Source organism: Dryas octopetala, chromosome 7 (assembly GCF_963921425.1).
Source record: "Dryas octopetala chromosome 7, drDryOcto1.1, whole genome shotgun sequence".
NCBI classification, from domain to species: domain Eukaryota; kingdom Viridiplantae; phylum Streptophyta; class Magnoliopsida; order Rosales; family Rosaceae; genus Dryas; species Dryas octopetala.
In genome coordinates, this window is record NC_141372.1 from 6,211,376 (window position 1) to 6,219,497 (window position 8,122).

Here is an 8,122-nt window from a genome sequence, read left to right on the forward strand (position 1 = left end):
AAACCAGGGCAAAAAGTTAGGCCAGGCCAGTGGCTCATTTGCAGTGCACATGAAAATGCAGACATAAATCTAACATTGCAGGGATATCCAAAAAAAACAAGAGAACAGAAAAGATCTAACAATGCAGTTTGTGTGGTTAGGATGTGGAGGTATAATGATATGGGCTGGAAGGAATTATTGAAGTGGTGGGCTCAAGATAGTGTGGAATGCTGATTCCTACAATATGATCAGGGATGTTGATAATGATGCTAATATTCCATACTTTGGTAATAAATTGGTATATGCTGATTCCTATAATAAATTAACATAGTCAATATGCTGATATATCAAGAAGAAAAGTGCAATGTTAGATGTAAATATGACTAAGACTCGGAATTTCTCTTAAGATAACAAGAAGAAAAGTGCAGAAGTATATAACTAGACTAGTATTCTTGGTTGTTGATGCAAATTCTCGTAAGGTAGATGCAACAACTTAGAATAGCTGATCTGGCTGATCAGATGCTTTGCTGGATGATGAAGTGGATGTTGATTGAGATCTTCCTGCAAAAGAAACAAGATCAAAGGAGATGGACCGGTGTGGTACCAGCCAAACACACTCCGATGATGAAATCAGTGATGGTGTCTGATGGTGGATGAGGAAGAACAGAGGATGAACTTGGGAGAATAGGAAGAACAAGGCAAATGTTCTGGGTTATTCTCAGCAAGTTGGGTAAGCTCTTTGGTGAGTGGAAATTTTGTGTAAGTGTTTTGTGTGTGGATGCGTAGTAGTGGTTTTGCACATATGGGTTGATATATATAAGCAAAGGAAAACCTGATGAGTAAGTTACCTGCATTGTGAATGAATGGTTGCCAGAGACCCACGCATCTGGCCAGACCTAGTTGCATGTTCAGCTGCTTACTTCCTCAGCATTCAATGCTGCATTGAATGCCCCATTAAATGCAAGGTTGGAAGGTTCAGGCAGACTGCTCCAGTAGTCATGAATGCAAGCCTGACATTCCCTCTGTCAGAAGATTTGTGCCAGGTGCATTCAAGTGTGGCGGTTCGTCCCAGCGTGATCTTCCTGGGAACGGCGGTGGAAAACCGAAACCGAGCCGAGCCGATACAAACACATGTTCTCATGCAAAGACACGAAGTCCATGTGTGGTCGGATCGGACATGGGATTCCAGGCCGAGCCGGTCCCACAGATTGGGGTCTTTCCGAGCCCTAACTGGTCGACGCTAGAACTCGGAAGGAGACCATTTCCTGTGCCGAGCCGAGCCGAGCCGGGATGATCGTGGGAAGATGGACACTCGATCCCTTAGAAGATCATCGGTTCGGCTCGGACCGAACATGGAGGGCCCGGTGTGGAGATCTGGTCCGAGCTGGCAGAGGAAGTGCCGAGCAGCGGTGATGTGGAGGTCGAAGTTTGACCATTGAGAGTCAACCCCGAGGCGGATGTTGACCAGCCACGTGTCGAGCTGTGATTGGCTATTCGGATCGATGTGGATTTTCCCACAAACAGGAGTCCCCCAACTTCCGATCCGAGCAGACAGTGGTGGATTGGAAGTTGAGATGTAAGGATCTTCCCAAAGATAGCACTTTGTTTGATCCGAGCCGAACCCTACAAGTCCATGTTCTCGAAGATCCGAACACATGACGACTTGTGATTGGCCAAAATATCTCAGGGGCAGGTGAAGGGACGTTTGATTTCTGCATGGGGGAACGTAAGGGTCACCTCATTATGGGTATTTTTGAATGCTTGACAGGTGTCAAGATCTGGCATGTGAAGCGCCAGAAATGAAGGGTTGAGATCGGTTTGCATGGGGGTATAAATTGGCAGTTTCTCTCTCTGCCTCTTCACTTTCATCTTAAGTTTCTTCCTTTCTCTGCGAAACCTCCCTCTCTCGCCGCGAATTTCAATCTCTCACCGCCGTCCGAGAGGTTGTCCGATCCCGATTTTGACCAGACACGGTCGTGGGTGAGGTGGTTCCTAGTGTGTTAGGGGCGGAGACTTTGGGCGGAGGAAAACCAGTAAGTGATTCTCCTCCTTTTTGAGTTTTCTGCATTTTCGGGTTTTGGGTGTGTGTTCTTGAGAGTTCTTGAGAAAAACCACTTTTTGATTCAAAAAGCAAGAGAGAGAAAGGTGAGAAGGTGTTTGTAATGTCTGAGACTGACTCGAGTGGCCGGCTCGGCTCGGGAGAAGCCTTTGAAGGAGATAGTGAGGCTGAGATGAGCCGAAGCCCGTCTGTGGGTGAGGCCGAGCCGAGCCGAAGCCCACCTGCGGGTGAGGCGAGTTGGGACGGTTTGTCCGAAGAGTTGGACGAGGCCGGCTCGGCATTGAATCGCAACCCAGGTGGTGAGCGCCGAGCCCGAGGAGACCAAGAGAATCTCGAGATACTGAGTTCCGATCGGGAACAAGGGACGGCCGAAGGAGGCGACGAAGAGCCTCTTGACGTCGAGCCGATCGCTACCATCCCGAGCAGACTCACCTCAGGCTCGGATGAAAGAGACAGGGGTCATGAGGCGTCGACCTCGGCCCAGGGGGTGACGGGGAGTCCGATCGACCCAGACTTCTACGAGGAATTGGCGTGGAAGGCCGATCAGATCCCCAATGAGATGACCGAGTACCATCTCCGGGACTTGAGGGACAGGTACTCAGTTCCCGACTCCGTGTTGATGAGGTTGCCGGCCGAGGGGGAGAAGCCGAGCCGACCCCCGATAGGATGGGTGACCATGTACCCGGAGATGTTTGAGAATGGGGTTCGGCTTCCCCTGCACGCCTTCCTGCAGGATTGGCTCGCGACGATCGGCGCGGCGCCACACCAGCTGAACCCGAACGTATACAGGATCATCCTGTCTATGCATATCTTGTGGCACAAAGTGCACAAGTGTGTGCCACACAAGGACATCCTGTTCTGTAATTACGCGCTGAGGTCGAAGCAGAGCGAGCTCGGATTCTACAACCTTCAGGCGTACTCGGGGCCACTCTTCGGTGGGAATCCCTCTTCCCAGAAGACATGGAAGAAAAGATACTTCTTTGTCTCTGGGGATTGGGAGTTCGCCGATCCGAACAGAATGACTTCGGCTCGGGTTCCCAGAGCCTTTAGGATTCCAGGTGGGCATTGGGAGTTTGGGGCCGATCCGAGGACGATTTGCTTACGTCCTGTAATAATTGCATTTTTTTTTTTTTTTGTCTAACTCTTTTTGGCTTCGTCTTTGCAGTCAGCTGGGGCAAGTATAAACTCCGAGGTGAGCTCAAGGACCAGATCGCCGCGATCAGGGACTCACCAGCAGAGTACTTGTCAACCAAGTTTCTGCTCGGGGAAACCCAGATCAGACAGAGCGGGATCTCCTGGTTTGTACCCAGGTGGAATCCTAGGGCAGAAAGGGGAATGGCGCCCACCGAACTGGAGGCTCGCCTGAGGAGGAAGGCTGCTCGGAGCGTCCAGAGGAGGGCCGCGGGGCGGGCCCCTGCCGAGCCGGTCCAGGCTCCTGCCCCAGCGGCAGCTCAGCCTAGATCTCCTGCGCCGAGACCGACTCGGCAGGCAGAGAAGAGGAAAGCTCCCCAGGCCGAGGCCCCGGTGGAGAAGAGAGCTCGGGCCGGGCCCAGCGGTTCTGGTGCCGAGGCGTCCGGATCGGGGCCCCTGAAGGCGGTGGAGGTAGACCCTTGTCTCGAACCGTTCGTCACGGGCTTTAAGCGTGTGATGACGCCGAAGGCGCTGGAGGGGCTGTGGACCGGTCATGGCGAGCCGGGCTTCAGCCACCAGGCTTTGATCACATCCCGCCAGGCTATGATGGTAAGTCATTTTTACTTCGGATTTTGTCTATCCGCTCGGTTCGGATTAGTAACAGATATGTCTCTCTTGCAGCTCGCCATGAGGCAGTTCGAAGCTGCTAAGGCCGCCGTCGATGCCGAGGCGAAACTGGAGAGGTTTCGGGTACGAATCCTGGAGCTAAAAGAGAAGCTGACCGAGGCCGAGCGGACGGTCAATGCCGAGCGCGAACGGTCGGAGGGTCTGCAGTCCAGGCTGGCCAGGAAGGAGGAGGAGGTCGCTCGGCTCGGCAAGGAGCTTGCGTCCTCGGAGCAAAATGTGGCTGACTTGAGGCACTATGTCGGCGATCTCCAGCGAGACATCGAGGCGGCCGAACGGAGGGTCGAAAATGCCGAGCTCCGACGTCGAGCTGAAATGCCGAGCGCCCAGGCACTTGCCGATGCCCACTTCGAGGGGTATAAGAAGCTTCTGGACGAGATCAAGTCGAAGAGGCCGGACTGGGATGTCTCATTCCTTGGCGAGTCCGATGACGAGGGGGAGGATACCCAGGGGAGTCACCAGGACGAGCTTCCTCCTCCCGATCGCCAAGTCCCCGCTGAAGCCGAGCCGACTCCGGAAGATCCCCCACTGCCCGCGTACGAGCCGACCCCGATCCCCCCGGCCCTCGAATCCGATCCCAACGCTGAGATGCAGATCGGCGGGGTTGAGGTGGTGCAGCTCGGTGAGGAGACGCCCGAGGAGTCCATCGAGCCAATCCTGGAGGGTCCTGCCGAACGATCTGCATGAGCTGCATATTGTTTTTTATGTTATCTTGTGTTTGTTTTTTGTTCCCGAGCCGAAGTGTGGCTCGGGTTTAATTGTTTTTGGAACAATTTGTATTTGGTTTTATGTTATTTATTTTATCAGTATTTTCTTTATGAGTCAAGTTATTATCAGTTCAGCTCGGAAATTAAGCTAAAGACATAACCAATAACACATGAAAGTGATAAAAGTGACAATAATAAAAACCAAGACATTCTGGGATCGGCTCGACATGCCGATCGCAATGAAAATGAATGGTAATGATAAATTAGAGCTTGTCTTAGGGTCAGCTTGATAAGCATAACCAAGATAAGTAAAAATTTTAAAAAAAATCACCTCGGACGGGCTCGGCATACCCATTGAGATATTTAGGAATGCAGTTTTTTGAGAAAAATATTCAAACCTACTTTCAGATCGGCTCAGCATGCACGATGAAAGTTTCGATTGGAGTGTATATTTTTCTTTTAGAAATATCATGTTGAACGTTAGGACTGTAGGAAGTCACTTCGGCTCAGACAGGGATTTTTATAGACCTGATAAGTCTGTAATATGCCGAGCATCGGGCCGGAAATGGCGCACCAGCTCGGCACATGAGTTTATAGACCTGATGAGTCTGTAATATGCCGAGCATCGGGCCGGAAATGGCGCACCAGCTCAGCACATGAGTTTATAGACCTGATGAGTCTGTAATATGCCGAGCATCGGGCCGGAAATGGCGCGCCAGCTCGGCACATGAGTTTATAGACCTGATGAGTCTGTAATATGCCGAGCATCGGGCCGGAAATGGCGCGCCAGCTCGGCACATGAGTTTATAGACCTGATGAGTCTGTAATATGCCGAGCATCGGGCCGGAAATGGCGCGCCAGCTCGGCACATGAGTTTATAGACCTGATGAGTCTGTAATGTACCGAGCGTCGGGCCGAAAATGGCACTTCGGCTCGGCACATGGGTTTGTTATTTTTTTCGGAGGGAACACTTAGATCTTTCCTCTTTGTTGAAAGTGTATAGGAGTAGAGTCCCCAGTGTTCGCTTCGAAAAAATAAGAAGAAATGAGTCAAAATGTGTTCATCTCTTCATTGATTGGAATGGGTGTTAGGTCGGACAGTCCCCGATCCTAACTACATTTTACTGGTAATAAGTCTTCAAGTGTTCAGCGTTCCAGCTATGCTTGAGAGGCTTCCCAGCCAGAGTGGCCAAGTTGTAAGTGCCAGGCTTGACTATGCCTGTGATTCTGTATGGTCCGGTCCAGTTCGGATCGAACGAACTCTCCTTGATGGCAAGGGGATTCTTCTTCATGACGAGACTGCCCAATCTGAAGCTTCTGGGTCTGACCCTCTGATTGTAGTATTTGGCTACCCTCTGCTGGTAAGCGGCTCGGCAGAGATTTGCGCCGGTTCGCTTCTCCTCGATCATGTCCAGGCCGAGCCGAAGTCCGGTGTCATTGGTCTCGGGATTGTATGTGCCGGTCCGGAATGAAGGAGTCCCCATTTCGACCGGGACGACGGCGTCAGTTCCGAACGCCAATGCATAGGGTGTTTCCTTCGTCGAGTTGCGATAGGAAGTTCGATAAGACCAAAGCACCTCTGGCAAGAGTTCAGGCCAATTCCCCTTAGCATTATCAAGCTTAGTCTTGAGGGTCTTCTTGATGATCTTGTTGATGGCCTCGACCTGTCCGTTCGACTGCGGATGGTAAGGCGCGGTGAAGCGCAAGTTGATGTTCAGACGTGAACAAAAACTCCTGAATTTCTTGCAGTCGAACTGCTTGCCATTGTCCGCAATGATGGTGTGTGGCATGCCGAACCGGCAAATGATGTTCTTCCAGACGAAGATCTCCATCCGTTCGGCTGTGGTTGTGGCTAGGGGCTCGGCCTCGGCCCATTTGGTGAAGTAGTCGACTGCTACTACGGCCATAGTGACTTGCCCTTTCGCCTTCGGCATAGGACCGATCAGATCGAGTCCCCACTGCGCGAACGGCCAGGGGCTGGATATGGAGGTCAGCAACTGGGGAGGTTGATGGGGGACCGCGGCAAATTGCTGGCATCTGAGACAAGCGCGGGAGAGATGATCTGCGTCTTTGTTCAGCGTTGGCCAGAAGTAACCCTGTCTGATCGTCTTGTAGGCGAGGGCTCTTCCTCCAGAGTGGTTTCCGCATATCCCCTCGTGGATTTCTCTCAGCACATCCTGACCTTCTTGGGGAGTGACGCACCGCAAGTAGGGCAGGGAGAAACTTCTTTTGTAGAGCTGACCGTTGATCATGCTGAACCGAGCCGACCTTGTTTTGATGAGGCGTGCCTTATCCCTCTCTGGGGGGAGGATTCCGGAGACCAAGTAGTTGATGATCGGCGTCATCCAGTTCGGCTCGGCCTCGGTCTGCATGACGGTGACTTCGTTTTCGGCGGTGCTAGGTCTGTCCAGGATTTCAACTGGAACGTGCCTAGCGGATCCGGTGTCTGTGGCCGAAGCCAAGCGTGCCAAGGCGTCGGCTCTGCAGTTTTCTGCCCTCGGGATTTGGGATATTTTGTATTCGCGGAAGTTCCCGAGCAGCAAACGGGTCTTCTCGAGATAGGCAGTCATGCTGGGCTCGCGAGTCTCATACTCTCCCAATATCTGATTGACGATTAGTTGGGAGTCGCTGAAGATGTTTAATTTGGTTGCGCCGAGCTCCTTTGCCAGTCTGAGTCCGGCGATGAGAGCCTCATACTCTGCTTCATTGTTGGATGCTTGAAATCTGAAGCGAAGAGCATACTCCATCACAACTTGTTCTGGGGAGATCAGAACAAGCCCGGCTCCGCTTCCCATGGCGTTGGAAGATCCGTCCACATAGAGGGTCCAGGTGAGGAGGTCAACCTGGCCGCGTTCGCCGATTCTGTTCGGATCGGCTGCTGCTGGCATAGCGTCGGCACGCGGTGGATCTTCCGTCGAGGTGGTCGACTCACAAATGAAGTCCGACATGGCTTGACCTTTGATGGCCGTCCTGGGACGGTAGATGATGTCAAACTCGCCGAGCTCGATTGACCACTTGATGAGCCGACCCGAAGTCTCGGGTTTTGCCAGGATTTGTCTGAGCGGCTGATCCGTCAAGACAACGATTGAATGAGCCTGGAAGTAGGGTCTCAATTTCCGAGCCGAGCTTACCAGGGCGAGAGCCATCTTCTCGAATTTAGGATATCTGGTCTCGGCATCGGCGAGGGCTCGGCTCGTATAGAAGACGGGGTGTTGTACACCGCCGACCTCTCTCACTAGAACTGAGCTGAGAGCCGAGTCAGAAACAGAGAGGTAGAGAAAAAGTTCTTCACCTTCCTCTGGTTTGGATAAGATGGGAGGTTCCCCCATGTGCCTTTTCAGATCTTGAAAGGCCTGCTCGCATTGGGGGGTCCATTCTATGCCCTTCCCTGCTCCCCTTAAGGCCTTGAAGAAGGGGAGGCACCGGTCAGTGGATTTTGAGATGAACCGGTTCAGGGCGGCAACTCTTCCAGTCAGACTCTGGATTTCCTTACGTGTCCTTGGGGACTTCATGTTGATCAAGGCCTGGATCTTCTCTGGATTGGCCTCGATCCCCCGTTGGCT